Consider the following 23229-nt stretch of genomic DNA (forward strand, 5'->3'; position numbering starts at 1 on the left):
GTTGAACATTTACATGCAACCACTAAAAACACATCCCCATTATGAACTTGTATATAATTCTGACTTCCAGTTAGGAACTTCCTGTTGACCATTAGTAACAGCTAAGTGTATCTTAAATTCAATTATGTACAATATTCCTTGAGCAGAGATGTGGGGAGAAGAGAGGAGGTTTTAGTCTTTCTGTTTTCATGGGATGTAGTGTTTGGTGTCTTTTCAGAGGAGAAGAGGGAAAAGATTCAGATATAGTTTAGGACCACAGTATCCAAGACCAGACATGGCCATCTGATGTGAAGAGCTGACTCACTGGAAAAAACTCTGATTCTGGGAAAGGTTGACGGCAAAAGGAGAAGGGGGCAACAGAGGATGAGATGGTTAGATAGCATCATCAACTCAATGGACATGAGTTTGAGCAAACTCCAGGAGATAGTGAAGGACAGGGAAGCCTGGTGTGCTGCAATCCATGGGGTCACAAAGAGTTGGACACGACTTAGAAACTGAACAACAATTATCCAGGACCAGACATGAACTGTGGCCCTGGAGCTTCTCAGAGGGAGTTAGTCCACTCTCTTCCCCAAAACCTTCATCTGTTTCTACTGATTTTCAACAGGAGGGCTTAGGAACGTCCAGAAAAAAGACTGGAATCCTGCCTACCAATACAACTGCAAACTGACTTCTGCAAAATGAGGTGCTCCCAGGTGGAGGACAGATGTGGAGGAACAGGTGCCTCCAGAGAAGAATGAAACCGGCACTGCAATTCCAGGAGTAAAGGTTGATAGGTGTGGAGAGTGGGGATTACAGTTAGTCTCTCAACTGAGCCCAGAACTTGTCCTGACCTGGGCCGCCTGGGGCCTATCTGCAGCCTTGGTGAAAGGGACTGTGGGTAAAATCTTATCCAGATTTGCCTCATGTCACAGTGTTTCTCTATCATTTGGAGGAATGATAACCCTATAATGGTAGGAACACATTGGTAGTCAAGCAACTTTGCAGGGGGGCCCCCAGATGAGTGTACTACAGCCATGACATGCTCTGCCTTTGAATCTCACTTATCTTGGCTTGGGCACAGAGATGATTCTCCCTGAGGAGATGACAGTGGCCGCAAAAGGGACAGCACAGTTTCAACCTTGGAGACACAGTGCATAGGGAGAACTGTCAGAGTGTGGGCTGAGAAGTGCCCTGCTTGGCTCCCTGCACCTCCAGTGAGGAAGCCCTGCCATGGGCCACTATGACAGTTGAGGCTGAGCAAATTTGCTGTGAAACTTCTAGCTGAATGTCACCCCATGTGTCCTCCTCTCACTTTGCTGAATGGGCAGGTGACAATCACTTCCAGTTTAGCGAACTGGCAGGTATTTCAAATTTACCAGGATTGCAGGCAGTGGTCTCTGTGACAGCCATGGAGCTGGGGACAGATTTCTAGTCCTGAGGGGGAATCTTTGTGGAAGCACTGAAGCCTGGATCCATGGATTCCCATCACGATGGGGACATTCAACCAAATTATTTCTGGTCACATTCCAGTACCCTTGGCATTTTCAGAAATATTTAGAGGGAAAGGGCTCTTTAAAAGGCTGAGGTACAGCAGGGACATTCATAATTAGAGAAGTGTGAAATGCTTGGGGCAAGTTTATTTAAACAAAACAAGCCAAAGGGGCCACTGAGGCATGTTGAAAGTAAAAGTTAAAGGGGGACAGTGGTTCAGTCTTGTCTGACTCTTTGCAACCCCATGGACTATACAGTCCACGGAATTCTCTAGGCCAGAATACTGGAGTGGATAGCCTTTCCATTCTCCAGGGGATCTTCCCAACCTAGGGATCAAACTCAGGTCTCCCACATTGCAAGCAGATTCTTCACCAGCTGAGCCACAAGGGACGCCCAAGAATACTGGAGTGGGTAGCCTATCCTTTCTCCAGCGGATCTTCCCGACCCAGGAATCAAACCAGGGCCTCCTGCATTGCAGGTGGATTCTTTAACAAAGGACATGTTATTCTCCACAAATTCAACATTTTTCTAAAGCAATTTGGCTTCCATGGCTACTTGTTACAACTGTTTCAAGGAGGTGCCCTTGTAGGACTTCATTTTTTATTAGATGAGACAAACAGTATGATGTGAGGCAAGTCTGGATAATATTTCACCATTGACAGAGTTTATTTTCAGAGGTTCTCCCCACAAGGGATCTTCTCAATCTGCCCACAGTATACTCAGCAACCCCTCAACTGTCACATCTCTGCCCCATATTTATTCTTTCCTTCCTCCCATTCAAACCTAAGCCAGCTATCGTGGCAGAGATGTGATGTAAATTCACCTAAAATGGCAAAAGACTGGTAGCTCAAGAGTTTCTGTTTTAAAGGAGAATGTCTGGGGTCCACAATGCCTAAACAGGGAAGAATCAGGCTAATTGTGAAATTCTTTCATCCCGAGAGGCAGTTAGAAGGAGTCTTCTGGGCAGGGGAGCTTCCTGGAATCTATTAAATATACCCCAAAGGTAACTCAGCTGACTCGTAAAATGAATTGTGAAGGTGCTGATGACGTAAGTAATAATCCCTAAGCTGAGCTGCCTAAACTCTAGTTTTGTTCAACAACTTCTTTTGAAGTAGGGAGAGCAGAAATGACCATCCTTAATTCTCAGCCAAGATCCTGAGGAGCAGAGAGGGTCCTCCATGTGCCCTAGTCTCTCACCTAGTAATGGGTGGAACCAGGACTAAACAGACAGTCATCTTGTTAGGCCAAAAGGCCCAGCATCCAAGAGAAGGGTGTTTCCTTGGCCCTGATGGTATCATGGAATATGAAGCTGTAAGGGATTAACATCTGATCTAAGTTTTCTGATCTGTAAGCCTCTTTTTCTCTCATACCCCATATCCCACCCTCCAGCCAGTTCTACAGACTTCATGTTGGGAATCCATGGTGAAATGACCACCTTCACCAGCCCCTCTGTTCCACCCTCATCTGGGTCTTCACCGTCTTTCATTTACAGGATCAGTTTCAGCATTGGCTTCCTGGCTACCTCCCTGCTTCACACTTGCCTCACTACAGTCTGTGCACACACCAGCCAGAGGGATCCTGTTAAACTAACCCAGGTCGTGGCAAGTCCTCCCTGGCTTAATACTCTCAACAGCTCCCTGTCTCACTGAGCATCCAAGCCAGAGTTGAGCCTCAGCCCCTGGCTGCCATGTTGGCTGCATCTCCCCACCACCCCAAGTTCTTTGTGCTCCTGCCATGCTGCTCCTCTTGCTGTTCCTCAACCTTGAAAAACACCTTCCTTTCCACTTGCTCTTCCCCTGCTCCAAGTCCCCCAGATATCACATAATGAACTCCTTCCCTTTCTTGAGATCTCTGTTCAAATGTCACCTTCTCAGAGAAGCGCCATCCCCTACTCTCTCTACACTGCCTCCTCCCAGCATGCTCTATCCCCAATGTTTTTGCTTTCTTCATAGTCTTTTTCATCTGACACATTAAACATTTTTTTTAATGCTTTGTCTGGCTCTCTCATCTAGCACCATGTGAGTTTTGCTATACCCCCGTTGCTAGAATAGTACCTGGCACCTACTTGCTGAATAAATGAAACTGAGAAACTCAGAGCAACCCATTTCTTTTTAAGATAAGAATGGTTTCTTCCTTTTTAGTTTAAACTATCCAGCACATGACATCAGTCTTGTGATCATTTTTTTCTGAAGCTCTGACCTCTGGGTGACCTTTAGCAAGTAACCTGACTTTGTTAGAACTCACTTTAGCCAGCTGTGGAATGGGAATGAAAAGACTACCTACCTTCCTTCCCTGACACTTGACTGGAGCAGGCTCTGAGAAGGCTTCTCTGTTCTGAGAGGGAAGGAGCCACGAGAAAATTCTCCTCGTAAAGTTGCCATGAAAGTCCCAGGAGGGTAGGGGCTGTGCTTTCTCTCTATTCTTGCACAAAGTAGGCATTCATGAAGTGCTTACCCAAGTTAGGATCTGTGGGACATCAATTACACCTTCTTCTGCAGCCCTGCTCACGGAAGCTGGCCCCTTTCTGGGCTAACGCTCTGAAATAACAGAAGAACGAAGTCTAGTTTTAGAGGTGACACAGACTCTTTTTCTAGAGGAAGACAACTTCACAGCACTTGATGGACAAATCATGGCTGTCCACGTGGTCTTTGCTTTGAACGTGAAGCAGGGAATTTCACAAGATGAGAAAAATTCACATCAGAGGATTCTTCTTGGCTATAAGTTTTTCTGGAGTGACCCTGACTGATACCATTACTCTCTTAATTTGGGTGAATTTTCTGGTTCAGTTCAGAGCTACTGATTCAGCAGATATTCCCAGAGTCAGACCCTAGTGGAAATTAATATATATGTGAAATCTGGTGGCGGGCACTTCCTGATGTTCAACAAGGATTTCTAAAATAGATGAGTGCATGGATACTCATGCCATGCTACTGGCTTGTCATCACCTCTTAGTCTTTCCTTCTTCTCTTCCCCCTCTGACTCTTTTGATTCCTTCCCTATTTATGCCTCGGTGCTTCTCTGAGATACGTGGGCATTTTATAGTTTTGCTGGTCTTGACAGACTATTGACCTTTCAAAGTCCAGTGATTTGGTGTCAGAAGATCTAAGTTTTCTCCTTTCTCTCTACCCTCTGAAGAAGCACGCTGTAATTTCCCCAGCAGAAGTGAAAGTGATTTCGCGGGTGACTCAGATGTCTGCACAGGCACAAGAAAGAGGGGGAGAGGGAGCAAGAGTAGGGGAAGAGGCGAACTTTGGAGGGGCTGAGAGCAACCCCCCACACATACTGACCATCCAGTGGAAAGAAATGATATCTTGCAGGAAAATAATTGTCATTTTGATTTTTGTACACTCATTTTAACGACTGAGACTTCCTCATTTGCCTGAGGAGGAGCTATATGAGGATGCACAATTTACAGTTGATTTGAAGATGAATAAAATATTAACATGCCATTTGTTGCCCCTAAAACACAATACCCAGATTAGCACTGTGCTCTGCCCGCTGTCCCACACACACATTTAGGTTGTAAATGAGCTCAGTTTCAAGCACACTGGTAACGGTTGAACAAGTGAGGGACTAGTTAGGTGGCCATATTGATACTAATGAGGGTGACCTCCAAAACTGTCCCAGCCCAAGAACACCCACAGTGGAACCAACAGTCCTGGCTTTAGTCCCAGTCAGGAGGTTTTCATTCAGTCCTAATCATAGCAGAATCTGTCAAACGGGTTTGTTTCTAGAAAACTTGCTTGACACAGGTCAAATGGCAGAAGTTGCAGAAATGTTGTTGTTTTACATAAAATATCTGCAGAAATTATACCCAGAAACTGCTGCCCTTTTATCCCATTAACTGCTGGATACAAAACAGCCAGCTCCAATCATTACCATAGTGTCAAGGATTATTTTATGGTACAGTTGTAATTATTCTAAAAAAACTGATATGAAATGAAAGTTATCAGAATTAAGATGTTTTCATTAAGAAGTAGAAAAGATGAACAACTTATTAGGAGCCTAAGAGGAAACCGGTTCTATAAAATGTGTTATTGTATTTGTTGAAAGAATATTGTCAAGGTCTTGATCCATATTACGTGGCTCCTCAGAACATAGTTTCTTCAGATTTTAGTCTTAGGTTCTGCAGTAGCGCTGGTTTGTTTTTATCTTATAGAAACTGTAGGTCTTTATACATACTTTCCTCTTTGCTTTGGTTGGTAGGGAGCTCAAAATCAAACTTAGTGATTATCTCTAATGACTCTGTGGACTTCATCTTTGCATTTCTTTTTTCTTTTTCTTAGGGAGACTGGTGATTGTTCATTAATTTTATCCTTGGCTCTATTTTCTTCTCAATATTTTCTCTTTGCTGTGATTCCTTCACTTGTTACTTTTCTGCTTTTCTACTATATACATTCTTAAAAGCTATCATACAAGGATATGGAGTATGAATATATAAATATTAGTAAATCTGGTCTCAAGGTGATAAACTTAAGACATCCAAAATCATCATCCTGGTGCTACTATTTATCCTATCTTGCTATCTTTTTAGAACATTTAAAATGCTGTTTTCCTTCTTGAAATTATAAAAACATTTTCCTGAATTAGCATATACTGAACTCAGGTATCCCTCTTAGTCTTTTAAATTTTGTTCTCTCTTTTTTTATGCTTTGCCTTAAAATAAGTTCATGTGAACCATTACCTTAAGTTCTATTAATCATCAACTTAGGGACACAATACTGCTGCACTGGCAGTGAGTATCTTAGTATTTTTGATAATTCCAAGAGGAATGATGAATCTATCCTGAGCCATCACATTCCTCCACTCTGTCTGCTCAGTGGATGTCTCCTTGCATTTCCTTCTTTACTTTCCAACTCAACTTACCTATTTATTATTTGGCCATTTCATATTCTCTCTCTTCCTCTCTTTCTCTCTCCTACCCCCTTCAGCTCTTTCCCTTTATCTCTTTATTTTTTTTATAGTTGATTTACAATGTTGTGTTTGTTTCAGGTGTACCACAAATATATATATATATATATATATATATATATATCTTTTTTTTTCTTTTTCAGATTCTTTTCCCTTATAGGTTATTACAAAGTACTGACTGTAGTTCCCCGTGCTATATAGTAAGTCTTTGTTGGTCATCTATTTTATACATAATAGTATGCATATGTTAATCCCAACCTCCTAACTTAGTCTCCCCCCACTTTCCCCTTTAGTAACTATAAGTTTGTTTTCTATGTCTGTGGGTCTATTTCTGTTCTGTAAATAAGTTCATTTGTATAATTTTTTAGATTCCACATATAAGTGATATCATATGACATTTGTCATTCTCTGTCTGGCTTACTTCACTTAGTATGATAATCTCTAAGGTCCATCCATGCAGTTGCAAATAGCATTATTTCCTTCATTTTTATGGCTGAGTAATATTCCACTACATATATATACCACATCTTCTTGCTCTGTTGATGGACATTTAGGTTGTTTCCATGTCTTGGTTATTGTAAACAGTGCTTCAGTGACCACTGGGGTGCATATATCTTTTTGAATTATGGTTTTCTCTGGATATATGCCCAGGAGTAGGATTTCTGGGTTGTATGGTAACTGTATACTTAGTTGTATAAAAATAATTTTATTTATTTATTGAATTTATTTTTGGCTGTGCTAGGTCTTCATTGCTGCACGGACTTTCTCTAGCTGTGGCAAGTGGGGGCTACTCTCTAGTTGTGGTGGATGGACTTCTCAATGCAGTGGCTTCTCCTACTGTGGAGCATGGACCCTCGAGCATGCAGGCTTCAGTAGTTGCAGCTTCCGGGCTCTAGAGCACAGGCTTCATTGCCCTGCGGCATGTAGGATATTCCTGGACCAGAGATTGAACCCATGTCTCCTGCATTGGCAGATGGATTCTTTACCACTGAGCCACCAGGAAAGCCCCATATTTAGTTTTTTAGTGAAAGTGAAAGTCGCTCAGTCATATCCTACTCTTTGTGACCCCATGGACTCCATGGAATTCTCCAGGGCAGAATACTGGAGTTGGTAGCCTTTCCCTTCTTCAGGGGATCTTCCCAACCCAGGGATTGAACCCAGGTCTCCTGTATTGTAGGTGGATTCTTTACTGAACCTTCACATCATTCTCCATAGTGGCTGTACTATCCCTTTATCTCTTTCCCCATCCATCCATCCATTCCTTCCCTCCCTTCCTTCTTCTCTCCCTTCCTCCTGTATATGCTTTTCTAGTTTAAAGTGAAAGTTGCTCACTCATGTCTGACTCTTTGTGACCCCATGGACTATACAGTTCATGAGATTCTCCAGGCAAGAATACTGGAGTGGGTAGCCTATCCCTTCTCCAGGAGATCTTCCCAACCCAAGGAACGAACCCAGGTCTTTTCTAGCTTAAAAATAACAACAAAAGCTCATATACAATCAAGCCATGAAAACATAAATAAAATTCCAGAAACCATAGAAAAAGAATAAACACGTACAACAAAAATCTAGTTATGACTACAGTCTCAAACTCAGTTTGGACTCTGTAAATTCACATAAATGGAAAATCAGAATAAATTATATAAGTCCAAATGGCAGACAACTTGTGTTAACATCTGGGCCTCGGGTGGGTAGAGGTACAGAATAAGAGGGTTGTCGTGGACATTGAAGATTTATGTGACTATGTAATGGAATGAAGATAGCCGGATCCATTTTGGAATCATCCCAACTCCCCTTTCTTTCATACCTCACATGTAATTTGTTAACAGATTATATCATTTCTGGTCTCAGTATATCAGGATCTGCCACATACTTCCAGTACTGCCATGACACGAATCATCACCTCCTGCCTGGTCTGTCTTGGTCCCTTTTGGTGGTCTCCCCTTGCCTTTCTTGCAGTTCTCTACCCAGTAGCCAATGTGACAGCGTGAAAATATGGATCATGCCCTCTGCTCAAGCATCCCCAGTGTCTTGCCTTTTCATCTAACTCACAGAGCTGAAGTCCTCCCAAAGGCTACTCACCCCTACAAGCTCTGGGTACCACCTCTCTGAGCTCTCCAGCTCACTCACAATGCTTCTGCCTTGCAACCTGAATGCCTCTTCTCAGGGTTGTTCCCTTCTCCTGAACAATGCCTCAAAGTCAGCCCTCAGCATCCACGGGTTCCATATCTGACTGCAGTTCGATCATTTCACATAAGCGACTAGAGCATCTGTGGATTTTGGTGTCCACCAATACTTTGGCCACCTGATGCCAAGAGCTGACTCATTGGAAAAGACCCTGATGCTGAGAAAGATTGAAGGTGGGAGGAGAAGGGGACGACAGAGGATGAGATGATTTGATGGCATCACCGACTCAATGGACATGGGTTTGGGTGGACTCCAGGAGTTGGTGATGGACAGGGAAGCCTGGCATGCTGCGGTTCATGGGGTGGCAAAGAGTCAGACACGACTGAGTGACTGAACTGAACTGAAGGATACTAGAACCAAGGGGCTGTATACCCATGTCTCCTTATCTCTTTCAGGTCTGTGCTCAAGCATTTTCTCATTAGAGAGACCACCTGCCTTGACTCTTTCTCATCCTACCTAAAATTAAGGCTCCTCCACTAACCCTACCCTCTTTAGCCCTTTGTTTCATTTTGCACTCCAGCACTTACTACTTCCTAACACACCATATGTGTTCACACCAATTTACTTATCTCTGCCTAGCAACAACCCACTTGAGTGCCAACTCTGTGAGGGCAAAGTTTTTAATCTGGTGTTTGTGCTGTATGCTCAATACCTAAAACAGTGCCCAGTGGGTACTTAGCTCAATACCTATTTGTTGAATGAATGGATGAAACTAAACACTTTGACCTTGTTGGCACAAATCTTAAACAGCTAAGATAAAATAGCAGAGTGCCATTCAAAATAAATTAATAGGATGGAGCAAGCTCCCCACTGTTGAAGTAAAATAGAAAGTTAAAGCAATAGCCAGTTAAGTAGGGCAAAGGGGCTTTTATTTTTTTCTGTTAGAGGATCATATAGAGTCATAGGCAGCTCTCATTCAGTCCTGCCTCCTGACAGCAAGGATGAGGGGCACATTTACATCACATGAAAGGGGATCTTTTCTGTATTTAAGGGCATTTGGAGAAATACTTTGGTTTTCCCGTCGTTCACAATTTTTCCTTTTGATGTTCAACCACTCACCATTCCCTCCCCTTCTTAGAAAAGTCATATCTTGAACTGAAATCACGCTCACTGAAATGAAAAGCCAACTGCAATTACATCCGCCTCCTGCTTCCCTTTCTCTTTGATTATCTGGCCCTAAACAGCAATAGAAAAAAGCACAATGTTCCTCAAGTATCTATGGCACAAAATCAAAATTCTACCAAACAGTACTGAAGACTCTGGCCTTTTCCTAAGTTGTCGTAAGTCATTTTCTTTGAAATACATTTTTCTATTAGAGTTTGCAAACAACTTTCCCTTTTAATTTTTTTTAAAGTAGGGAGGAACTGTTAGCTCATTTGCCTTTTGATGTTTACATATCATAGGTCAAATTCTGTTATGACAATATGTTACAACCTAAAAAAATCACATGGGGTCGGATTTTCTGGTCTATCAAAAGGCCCACTTTTGGCTATAATATCATTTATGTTGGAAGTTGTTTGAAGTCAGCTCAAACCAATAGCAAGTTTCCAGTGAAGCAAAGGTGTGCGAGAAGGTATATTAGACTGGAAGTCAGGAGACTGGGCTGGAACCTGATTCTCATTCTGTTATGGACATGCTATGTGAGCTTGAAGTAATTTGCTCAATATTTCTGGGCTTCAGGTTTAACTCCTTCAAAAGAAAAGCTTTAAAGGAACTTTGTATTCTCTTTCATCCCTAGGATTTATGATTCTTTGCGTGGTTGAAATAAATTTAATCTGAGGATTTATATTTTGATTTCTTTCCTCCCTCCCTCTCTCCCGTCATCACTTCTCCCCGCTTCCTCCCTCTCTTTCCTCTCATCTATCCATCTATTCACCCATCCATTATGTTTTGATTTCCTTCTTTTTTCCTTCTATTCTTTCTTCCCCCTTTTTATATTTCCATTTTATTTCTATAACTTTCTTTATCTTTTTCCTATTTCTTTCCTTTTCTTTTATCCCTTTTTCTTTATTTTTCCCTCTGCTCTCTTTTCAGCTTTCATTCATGCTTCTCTTTCTTAAATTCTTTCTCTCAGCAGCAAATCACTCAACATTTCAACAAATTCATAAAGTAGTGGTGGTTTTATGGGCTGGTGTTAACACCTATTCTAACCAACAAGGCATTGCAAACTGATGTGAGTGCTGATAGTGTGGCTTCCAGGCCTTGTATGGAAAGTAGCCAAATCAGCACATGGCTATTATTTAATGATGCCCAGAGACTAACAGGAAACCTTCTGCAAATTGCCTCACAAATAACACAGCGGCTCCCTGCCTTCTTTATTGTCACAAAATAGACTTGTGAAACTAGGCTTAACATTCAAATTCTTTCCCTGTTACAGGAAGCATCAAAGTTACCTTTTTAAGCATAAAAATGAAAAATAAATTTATACAGAAAATGCCACAAACAAAGAAAATATAAATGACAGACTTGGGAAATACAGTATAATGTGAGTCAAAAGGTCTAATTTTCATAATATATAAAATGCTCTTGTACATCTTTAAATATAGCTTTTAAAAAATACTTTCTCTTAATAAATGATCTCACCAAATCTCCTCCCTTCCTGTTCTCTTAAAAATGTAGGTTATAAAGAAATGCAGGGTATTTTTCTAAGTAATATTTTATTTAAGCCTAATTCTTCAGACTGGTCACCAATTTTTCTTCCTCATTTCCCATCCTTACTGAAATTCTCAGAATATTAGGTATCACTGCCATTTTTCAAATATATGCTTTAAAACTTCATGAAACAGGAAGGAATTGGGCCACCTTTGAGATCCCTTCATGTTTATCTCTTGCTTAGTCAGTACAATGGCAAGGTAAGATCACAAGATTTGGAGTCAAACTGAACCTGAGTTTAAACTTAGCTCTGGTATTTAGTTACTCTATATCTAAGTTACTTACTCTCTGAACCTCAATTTTCTCATCTGTAGAACAGGACTAACACAGGCATGTCTTTCACAAGGTTGTGGTGGGGCATAAATGACACAAGGCATGTGGAGATTCAAAGCAGACACAGTTACAGAGGACCAGATATATACATTGCCGAAACAATGACGGTGATAATGATGACAACTTAAGAAAGTGAGAAAGCTCATCAGAACTATGCAAGAAACTTCATGTTGTATCTGCTTCATTTAGAAGGAAAAGATGTAATCTCACCTAAATGCTAAGAAAAGAACTTTGCAATTTATTCAAGGTTTTAAGATAATCTCACTGAGTCAGTATAGTACAGAATGATATCTCATTCTGGTAAAGAGCCAAGCTTTAAAATCTTTCACCAATTTGAATGCAGTAGAATGAGGGAAACAGATGAGAAAGGAGAGTGACAGTAGTCAGAACAGTAAGAGAGACAAACGTACATCCAGGTCCGTGTATAATGCACAATATGGGTCAATATCTAATAATGTCCCAAAGATGATAAGAGATAACCTTGAAAACCCAGCTGATCCAGGCTGAAAGAATAAGAGATTTGCAGGGAGACATAGGAGAAAATCTGGGCCATTTTCTTGGTTGACTGATGGCTCATATCTTTTTCTCAGTAGAAAACTTGCTACAACTAGTAAATCAGTCTTTTTTAACTTCATCAATAAACATCTATTAAACATTCATAACACGCCAAGATGCTGTGCAAGGGATACAGAGATATTCCCTGCCCATGAGAAGCTTAAGAAGGATATTCCCATTTACAGGCAACTAAAAAGCACCAACACCCCCGACCCCTGTCCCCGGCCCCACCCAGAGTCCCTGCAACCCTTGGCTTATTAGTGCTATTTTATTGACCAAGGAAACTGAAGTTCAGAGAAAATACAATTAGAAAGAGCCAAGGCTAACATTTCAACTTCACTCTGCCTAGGTTCAATTCTCAGGAGGAGAGTGACAAAAATAAAAAGATTTATTTTGATTGGGATAATGGTAATAATGAGGATAAAAGTAGGCTAGGTTTGTTTCAGCAGCAACATAAAAAACAAAAAACCTCAAACCTTAGTGGCTGAACACAACTTCATTTCCCGATCATGCTCCATGTCTGTGTAGGCCAGCACAGGACCCTACAACATGGAGCCACTGAGCTGCACCGTCTGGAACAAGTGACCTCAGCTGAAGAGGCAGAGGAGAAGGGCATGGAGATCATCTGGTATTGACTCTTAAGGGTCACTTGCAGGTGCAGTTCACTGGCCAGCCCTCATCACACGGTCTTACTCAGGGTTAGGATGAGGCTGAGAGGAGTGAGGCCCTTAGTGTGACATCTAAGGAGGCACAGGCTCTTTGGGTCATACAAGCACAGGATTGGCACTGGTGTGACCCCGAAAGCCAGTGGCTCCTTATATTTTTCATCTTAGGCAACTTACTGGTCTCACCCTTGTCTGGGTGGTGGCCCTACCTAACTGATAGGAGGGCTAGGAAATGTAGTGTCTCTCATATCTGGGAGGGAGAGGTTAAGGTGGATACTGGTGAGGACTAGAAATACCTAGTAACCTGGGCTTGAAACCTCAACTTCATATGTGATGCTGCCTTCTGCTCCATTTCTCTCCCCTGCTCTTTAATTCAGGAAGTTGCCAACCTTGGGATTTTAACCAATATAGCAAAAGCTTTATGTTAGATGCTTGCTATGTGTCAGGTATTACACTATCTACGCTTATGCTCATCAACGCATCTATTCATTCCTCACAATAGCCCTCTGTAAAAGTTCCTAATTCAGTTTTTAAATAAGAAAACTGAGGCTTACAGAAATGGAATAACTTGCCCAAGTTCATTTCTGTAAAAGGTAACAGTCGCGATCTGGACACATATCTAACTGTAAAGACTTTTCTCTTGCTCTTGGGAGCTTACAATTGTGTTGTATTCCAAGTGTATTGAATGAAAGTGTGCCTACATCAGCCCAACCCATGAGATAGCTGGAGCAAAACATTGATTTGCCACTGGTTGGAAGTGTATGTAGGCATCATCTTCAGTGCCTATGTCATTGATATTAATAAAAGATGAAGGAATTTTGTTGTTTTGTTTTGGGTTTCCACATGAAAATTCAGTGCCATCTGTTATTAACAGATGTGGAATAGAGAATGAGAGTCAAGATGTCTTTACTAATCAGATGTACGATTGGGGCAACTCTCTCTGTTTTGCTAGCTACCAAATAAAGGGGCTGAATCAGATTTCCTAAGGTTACCTCCACTACTGACCTTACAAAATTCAGCGTGGATGGAAGAGATAGGTAAGATCATAAGCATGGAAAATATTTTAGAATACACAGAAGTATTCTCTAGTAAAGCGGAAAACCTTATTATCTGAAATAAAATAGAGCCTGACTGCTAATATGGATGCAAACTTATCACAGTATTTCAACACAGAGTGTAGACTCATCCCTTAATCAGAAAAAACTGTACAGTTAACTGGAGAGAGAACAGCAATTTCACATGCTAATTTGCCGTGAATGAGTTTTTATCAGTCAAAGAGCTTAAGTGTTTATTTTGGATTTTAAACATACAGGATGAGTATGAGTGGAGCTAAGTTTGATTCCCTCTGAGGACACACAGGACAGTCACACATGGCTGAAATGTTGAGAGGTTGTGAAGACAAGAGACAATAGATATTCTTGACACAGGAGCTGGTGGGGGGGGTTGGGATGGGAGAGAGGAAACTAATTCTCTTAATTAAGGAGGGGGAGCATTTTGAGGCAGTCATTAAGGATGAAGTCATATGCACAAATGCACAAAAAAACTTTGCCTTTACACTTTTTTTGTGTGGAAACATCTGGCAAAAACATGTTGAGAAAAGAGAACTTTTGTGCAGCAGGATCTTGCTGTGAAGAGATGAAAACTTAAGCTAATTACAGGATGTCTGTAAAAAGAAAAGACTAGCTTTATATTTTAGGCCCATTTTTCTCCCTACAGGGTAGACATCTAATGTAAAAGCAGTGATATGCTGTGGGAAATAAATATGGGGTAAGAAACAATGAATTGCATCTAATACATAATACTGCACCATAAAGCACCATAAAGATTATTAAAATAGCTTTCAATTTATACTTGCCTTTATAACTGTGCCAAGAGAAAACCAGACAAGTCTGAAACCTGTATGATACCACAAAACTGCACATTTTCTTATATGTAAAATGTTGCAGACCTCTTAATTAAAAATGGCCCAGCTGTTGTCCTATTTAGAAGTAAATAATGCAGTCTGGAATTTTTCCTCACATCTATTTTAAAACTACGATGACCTCAAACTCTTTTTGAAATCCCCTCTCTTAGTGTCCTTTAGTTCCTTTTGCCTTTCTCTATAATTCTACCTTCATTCTGTTCCTTTTCCAGAGTTCTGTGATGCTTCAGCTTAAAGACCAAAATTACAAAAAAGAAAAGCGAAGTTGAGTGCAGCCTGGTCCTAATCTCAAGATTGAGGCATCCCATGTGACTCTATCAAGATTCTAATCATAGGCATCCAAGAGGCTAAGACCAACCCTAGGCATTCAACAAGTTCTTCTGACATTAACCATTCTAAAAGCATTAGGATTTAATATAGCAGAGGAATGCTTGATCCTACTACAGGCTTCTTCCTGCAGGAACAAGGTGCTTAAAGTCACCTGGAGAGGAAATTTCTGACAGTCTTCTCAAGATGAATGAAATTTGTTTTCCCTCTTTCCCATCTCTATAATTTGGGTGAATATTAAAAGAGATCTTTATAAAGAGGTAGGCCAGTTGTTACCGTCCTCCTATTTGTGCAAAATCACCTACACTGTCAGGTACCTGGCTGAGACCTATGGGCTCAAAGACTAGAGGATCTGGCTCCTACAACCCAGTCTTGTGGGGATCATATTATCCCTTACTCATGGCCCTCACAACTTCCTGCCATCCTCTGTCCTTTACAAGTACCCCACTGTTGGAAGTCAGTTCTCTTTAGACCGATCTGAGCCAGAAATCTCAAATCTACTTGGAGATTATATCACCTTTACTGTTCAATAGGGACATTCTCTCCTGCAGTGAGCCACACTTCTTACCAGGCACTACTGTCTCCGAGACTGAGACTGTAGCATCTGCCATCTACTCCATTAACTAGCAAGTCTTATAATGTTGATTTTCTTAAAACTGAGAATGATTTCTCTATGACTACATGGCTATCATAAGTGGGAAAATTAAAGAGGCCAAAAAGATTATGTGACTTTTCTGATATCTTCCTATTCCATGGGAATTTTTGATTTGCAGTCTTTGTAATGGGACTACCATCTCTATGAGGGCTATGACTGCACCTGTTTTTGCTTATCTTTGTTCCTTCTTTCAGACCCTGGCATGGGTTTGGGTATCCAGTAGATGCTCAAAAATTTAACCTGTCCATTAGAGGATTGAATGCATCTACTTTGGCTGTGCACTGTCCTAGGTGCTTTGAATATAAATAGGTACAAGACACAGTTCTTGACATCAAAACCTGACACAGGACTAATCTTTCCAACATGTCTTTCAGCACTTGAGCAAAACAATTTAAGTGGAAATTCCTGTTAAACCTCTGGTTTAGGAAATTCTGCTAGCAAATGTCTCTCCCATGAGCCAGGCAACTGATGATATTTTCTGCATTTATTAACAATGATGACAGGGACTTCCCTGGTGATCCAGTGCCTAAGACATCGAGCTCCCGGTGCATGAGCTCTGGGTTTGATCCTTGGTTAGGGAACTAGATCCCACATGCTATGACTAAGAGTTCACATGCCTCAACTAAAGATCCTACATGCCACAACTAAGACCTGGCACGGCTAAATAAATGCTAAAAACAAAAACAGGGCTTCCCTGGCAGCTCAGTGCAGGAGACACAGGTTCAATCTCTGGTCCAGGAAAAACCCACATGACACAGAGCAAATAAGCCTGTGCACCACAATAATTAAGCCTGTGCTCCACAGTCAGGGAACTGTAACTACTGAAGCCTGTGTGCCTATACTCCACAAGAGAAGCCATCGCAATGAGAAGCCCGCACACTGCAATGAGAGAGTAGCTCCTGCTCAACACAACTAGAAAAAAGCTTGTGCAGCCATGAACACCCAGCATAGCCAAAAAAGGTAAATAAATGCAATTATAAAATAGACACTGCCCCTCCAAATGATATCAGTCACGGAAAACATAACTTATGGATGCTTTCACTGTGCTTGATGCTTGTACAAAGTGCCTTGAATATATTCTATAATTCTCACAATCCACCCTATATATTAACAGTAGGTATTATGATAATTTTATTGATAAGGAAAGATAGGTTAAGAGAGGTTATGTGTCCCAGTCGGTATACCAGTTATACAGCTGGCAAGTGGAGACAGTTGCTTTCAGCCCTGCCTGGTCAGATTTCAAAGACCAGACCTGTAACCATGCTCTGTTCTGCCTCCCACTCCTTCCTTAAGAATAAAGTAATATTTCCAAAAGAGGGAAATACATTGACAAGAATTACTTGGTATGACTCTGTCCCTTGTGGAAAACAAAACTGGGGACCTTTTGATTTGATTCTTCTAAATATTCAATTTATGGGGACCAAGTATTGTACCTGTACTTGGTGAGGGACCTGGGACTCTCCAGGGTCACACGGGGAACAAGCAGCAGACTGCTGGTCTGACTAGATCACTTTACAGTATTCTTTCTACTGTATGGGGAGGGAAGCCTCTAGGCATTTCAGAAAGAGATTTTCTGTTTCATGTTTTCACCAGGGATGGGACTCCATGGAGCATTTTTGCATCTGGTCCAGAGTAGTTTAAGGAGACCAAATTGGTGATTGGAAAAATACATGCCCATCCACGTCTCTACAAATGGTGTGATTTCATTTCCTTTTATGGTTGAGTAATATGTCATTGTATATATGTACCACATTTTCCTTATTTATTAATCTGCTGATGGACATTTAGGTTGCCATGTCCTGGCTATTGTAAATAGTGCTGCCTTGAACACTGGAGTGCACGCGTCTTTTTGAATTATGGTTTTCTTAGGGTGTATGCTTAGAGTCTATCAAACAGAGTGAAGTCAGAAAGAGAAAAACAAATATTGCATATTAGTGTGTCTGTGTGGAATCTAGAAAAATGGTACAGATGAATCCATTTGCGAGACAGGAATAGAGATGTAGACGTAGGGAATGGATGTGTGGACCTGGAGAGGTGGAGGTGAGTGGGATGAACTGGGAGATTGGGATTGATGTATATAGGGCCCTATATATAAAATAGATAACCAATGAGAACCTACTGTATAGCACAGGGAGCTCAGCTCAGTGCTCTGTTGTGACCTAGATTGGTGGGATGGAGGTAGGGGTCCAGGGAGATCCAAGAGGGAGGGAAATATAGGTATACTTATAGCTGATTGACTTCACTGTACAGCAGAAACTAATGCAACATTATAACACAACTATACCCCAATTAAAAGAACAAAAAGCCTTTGGACTTCTCTGATGATCCAGTGGTTAAGAATCCACCTGGAAATGCAGGGGACATGGGTTCAATTCCTGGTCTGGCAAGATCCCACATGCCACAGAGCAACTAAGCCCATGTACCACAACTACTGAGCTCAAGCTCTAGAGCCCACAAAACACAACTACTGAGCTGGAATGCTGCAACTACTGAAGCCCACGTGCCAAGAGCCCGTGCTTCATAATAAGAGAAGCCACTGCAATGAGAAGCCAGAGCACCATGGTAACTACAGAAAGTCCTTGGGCAGCAATGAAGACACAGAACAGCCAAATATAAAGAAAAAAGAAAAATGTATGACCAAAAAGGCCAATGATGGTCTTGTCTCATCTAGGTCTGCCTTTCTTGAAGGATGTAGAAACAGTCTGCCTGCCAGCCTCTCCCGCCCTCTAAACCAACAGTTCTCAGTGGTGATGATTTTGCCCCCTAGGACATGTGGCAATGTGGTGGGACATTTTTGATTGTTGTAACTGTAGCTTGTGTGTGCCTCTAGAATTTCATGGGGCAGAGGCTAAACATCCTACAATGCACAGAAAATCCAGACAATTTAATAGCCAGGATATCTTAATTAATCCTATAAAATACTCTGTGTAGGCCCAGACCACCTTACCTGCCTCCTGAGAAATCTGTATGCAGGTCAAGAAGGAATGGTTAGAACTGGACATGGAACAACGGACTAGTTTCAAATAGGGAAAGGAGTACGTCAAGGTTGTATATTGTCACCCTGCTTATTTAACTTATATGCACAATACATCATGCAAAATGCTGGGCTGGATGAAGCACAAGCTGGAATCAAGATTGCCAGGAGAAATATCAATAACCTCAGATACAAAGATGACACCACCCTTATGGCAGAAAGCGAATAAGCACTAAAGAGTCTCTTGATGAAAGTGAAGGAGGAGAGTGAAAAAGTTGGCTTAAAACTCAACATTCAGAAAACTAAGATCATGGCATCTGGTCTCATCACTTCATGGCAAATAGATGGGGAAACAGTGGAAACAGTGAGAGACATTTTTTGGGGGGCTCCAGAATCACTGCAAATGGTGACTGCAGCCATGAAATTAAAAGACTCTTGCTCCTTGGAAGAAAAGCTATGACCAACCTAGACAGCATATTAAAAAGCAGAGACATTACTTTGCCAACAAAAGTCCACATAATCAAAGCTATGGTTTTTCCAGTAGTTATGTATGGATGTGAGAGTTGGAGTATAAAGAAAATTTAGCACTGAAGAATTGATGCTTTTGAACTGTGGTGTTGGAGAAGACTCTTGAGAGTCCCTTGGATTGCAAGGAGATCCAACCAGTCCATCCTAAAGGAGATCAGTCCTGAATATTCATTGGAAGGACTGATGCTGAAGCTGAAACTCCAATACTTTGGCCACCTGATGTGAAGAACAGACTCATCTGAAACAACCCTGATGCTGGGAAAGATTGAAGGTGGGAGAAGGGGATGACAGAGGATGAGATGGCTGGATGTCATCACCGGCTCGATGGACATGAGTTTGAGTAAACTCTGGAAGTTGATGATGGACAGGGAAGCCTGGCGTGCTGTAGTCCATGGGGTCGCAAACAGTCAGATACGACTGAGTGACTGAACTGAAGCTGACTGAGGCCCATTAAAGAGAAGGGAGATGTTTTACTTATTTATTTGAACACGATGTTCTTTAAAAATATTTCTCTCACTCCGAAGTCTGACAGACACATAATAGTATCCTGAATTTTTTTTAAACTCCTGTATTTTGAAAACAAATTATTATACAGCAACTAATAAAATATTAATTGGGGTCCTTTTTCTATCTAAATAACCTAGTACAAAACAGAATGATGAAGCTACTTTTTAATACAGTCAGTGAAGTAAACATCAAACAGATGGTCGTAGAAAATTAAAATCATTTCCTGTAAATGAAGAGAAATGTGAAATGAGGTTAATATAAACCTTTAATTCACTGACTGCTTTCTGGGACTTTGAGAAGCATTCTGTTTAGCAATAATTCCACTTATGTAGCACACAGTCTGTGTTTTTTTTCCTCTGCTATTTGTTTTGGGGTTATATGTGGATAACCAAGAATTCACCTTTAAGTATCCTGTGACAGCAACTGGGACCCCAGAGCTGCAGTTGCTCAGGGCCTTGGTAAAGTTATTACAAAATAGTAGCTACTTTCCCTGTGCTTAACAATATATTCTTGTTGCTCATCTATTTTATACATAGTGACTTGCATCCTTTTCATCCCATTTGCCTATCTTGACCCTCCCCACTCCCCCTCTCAACTGGTAACCACTAGTTTGTCAACATGGCTAATTGTCAGGGAAATGCAAATCAAAACCACAATGAAATATCACCTCACACCTGTCAGAAAGGCTGTCATCAGAAAGGCCACAAATAGCAAGTGTTGGGTAGGGCGTGCAGAAAAGGGAACTCTCGTACATTGTTAGTGGGAATGTAAATTGGTACAGCCACCTGTCTTCTGAAGCCAGCCTCCTCATTTTAGGCTTCTCAAGGCTGTGACCTCTGCAGAGTAAAGGCTTCTTCTCATTAAATACTTTAAGAAACATTTTTTGAGGCAAACCAGACACTGTGTGAACACTGAGAGTCTGTACAGTAAGAAAATGATTGATGTGACCCCTGTCAACATGGAGATTACAGCTCAGCCAGGGAGAGACAGAGGCAACTGAAAATCTCATAAATGACCTACAAATGTGGTAAGTGTGATGGTGTAGATACCAGAGGATTTGATGAAGGCACACATCAGGGGACCCTGACCAAGTCTCCATATCTGGGGATAGGAGTAGGGAAGGAGGATAGGGAGGTTTGTTTGGAGGTGATGTTTAAACTGAAATCTGTAGGATTAATGAGCAGTCTGGGGAAAATGTGTTCCAAGCACCACGAGCCACCTCAAAGCTTCTGCTTGCTTATACTTTTGGCTCAAATGTAAATTTACCTCGCATACAGGTCTTCATGCCTTTTCAGCTCCAGTTATTAATACTTCCATGTATAGCCTTATTGTTGCATAGTTCTGCCTTCACTTTACAAGGGAAGCTGACTAGGTGAGTTCACTTTTTATCCTTGGCATGTAGGACTTTCAAGTTATTCCTATTTCTGCAAATAGAGTCAGATTTCTTAGTGGGCAGAAACCAGGGTCTTCAGATAAACTTACTTTGTGTAATCTGGAAATCTTCCTGGCCCTTGCCATATGACAATCCCTCTCTCACACGGGCAAAGAGGGAGTTTTGGACTGCATGGCAACGCAGCACTTGGGCTATTCCAATACCATGTGTAATTTCCCTTGTGACAATGAGAGGTGGAAAGGAAAGCATGAAACACTCTTCTCCATCTTTATGTCTTTCTATAAACTGATCATTTTGGGCACAAAAGAGAGAGGCATGTCCTTGCTCTACATCTCCACTGAGCTCAGCTATAGATGCACTTCTCTATCTGTGCTGCTGAAAACAGAGTATGATCTTGTTGAGATTTCTCAAATAATTCACGTAAGAAGCCTTATACTTAAAACCAGAGAAACAGTGTCGATATTATTATTTAATTTTATCTTGAGTAGAAAATAAAATTACTTCATTGAAAAATGCTTTTGGATGACTCCCACCCTTTAGAGTTCACAACCTTTCACCAAATTACTTAATTTAGGGTTGACAAAAAGAAGGGGATCTCTTACGTTAGGCCATGAATTACCCTAAAACAGGCAGGGATGCTACCTGATACTTCTTTGGTATTCACGACAATGTACACAGTAGGGGTTGAACAAACGGTGATGCCTGAGAAGACTACACTGTAAATATTCAGTTCAATGAACAGAAGCAGGAGAGCATGAAGTCTTAGCCCTGTCCAACTCTTTGGGATCTCATCAACATCCTTTCCCAGGACATTTTTTTTTTTTTTTTTGGTCATTCTTCCATTGTAGCTTTTATATTACAGCGTCATCAATATTGTTATTATTGTTATCATCATTGCCAACACTCACTCTGAGTTGCCTAGTAAGAGTTGTTATTAAGGGTGACCTTAACATGTGTACAGAAGCTTGGTTGTCTTGCCCATTCATCTGTCTGTCCATCATCCAAACACTGCGCCTTTTAAGTAAGAATGTCTTGGTTCTGAAGCTATTTAAAGTCTGGTAGCACCATTTTGACCACAGGCAACTACTTCTTAGTGGTTTACATTCTTAAGCTACATATAATGGGAGAGTGGGCGGGCATCAGAGAACTGTGTGTGTGTGTGTGTGTGTGAATATGAGTATACTTAGTAGCAAGTAGGTACAGATTTCCTTATCAGCTACTTTTGAATGAGACCAACGAATATGTAAAACTATTTTGGCGATTTATATGTCTTTCCTTGGGAAAACCCCAAGGTCTTGAACAAAGACATTTTATGAGAAGCCACCAATAATAAAAGCCACTCATTTAAAGAAAGCATGCACAAAGAGGAGAATCTAACTCAAAGGAAACATTGAGAAATAGAGAGGCCATTGAGAAATAAGGAAGAACCTTAATGAAGAGGAAGTGGGGTAGGAAAGGGGTAAGTAAAACCTATCATGCTTAAAAAAATTAGTAGAGCCCTCTTACTTCTCTGCCAAAAATAGTCTCAGACATTGAGGCAGAAAGTAGGACACCAGGAGGTAAAAGGACCCTGACTCTAGCCCTAAAGAATTCCCTGTGGTTCCCCTAGACTCTCTGCACCCCAACTCTGTCACTCAAAACCACTAAAGCCTGTTTTTCAAAATTTCTATGAAGCTGTCCTTGATGCTTCAAGACAGTATAAGGTATAATCTCATTTCTACAATCATAACTCCCACCCTGCTCATCTTTCTACTAAGGACTCCTTATTTTATTATATGTTATTTACTTCTCTGGACCCTCTAACCTGGCTATGGACTTGTAGGCAAGAGTTTTGTTCAGAATGTCTTTTAATTTCTAGAGCTTAGCACAGATATCCTATTGATACAATAAACATTTGAGAGAGGGAAGAAAAATAGAGGAGTACTTAGATGACTATTATATTAACTAGATAAAAAGACATATTCAGTGAGACTTTAGACATTCATTCATTTGTTCAATCAACCAACAAATACAAATATTAACTAAATGCCAATCACTGGGATAAGACATGATTCTAGCCCATAAGGGTTTAATCTCTATTAGGGGATTCAGTCATGTCTGGCTCTTTGTGACCACACAGACTGTAGCCTGCCAGGCTTCTCTGTTTCTGGA

The 23229-nt window shown here is 41.1% G+C and overlaps 1 protein-coding gene across 2 annotated transcripts in view; it reads right to left on the reverse strand.

The window, feature by feature from the left end:
• The window catches only part of NR3C1 (nuclear receptor subfamily 3 group C member 1), a 320089-nt gene that overhangs the window by 139986 nt on the left and 156874 nt on the right, over nucleotides 1-23229 (reverse strand). For both annotated transcript variants that reach the window (XM_081504719.1, XM_081504716.1), the window contains exon 3: nucleotides 3928-4010. The gene's annotated coding sequence lies outside the window, so the exon portion shown is untranslated. The remainder of the gene's footprint in view (nucleotides 1-3927; nucleotides 4011-23229) is intronic.

The sequence above is a fragment of the Giraffa tippelskirchi genome, chromosome 6 (genome assembly GCF_054371585.1).
Source record: "Giraffa tippelskirchi isolate mGirTip1 chromosome 6, T2T-mGirTip1v1.2.pri, whole genome shotgun sequence".
Lineage (NCBI taxonomy): Eukaryota > Metazoa > Chordata > Mammalia > Artiodactyla > Giraffidae > Giraffa > Giraffa tippelskirchi.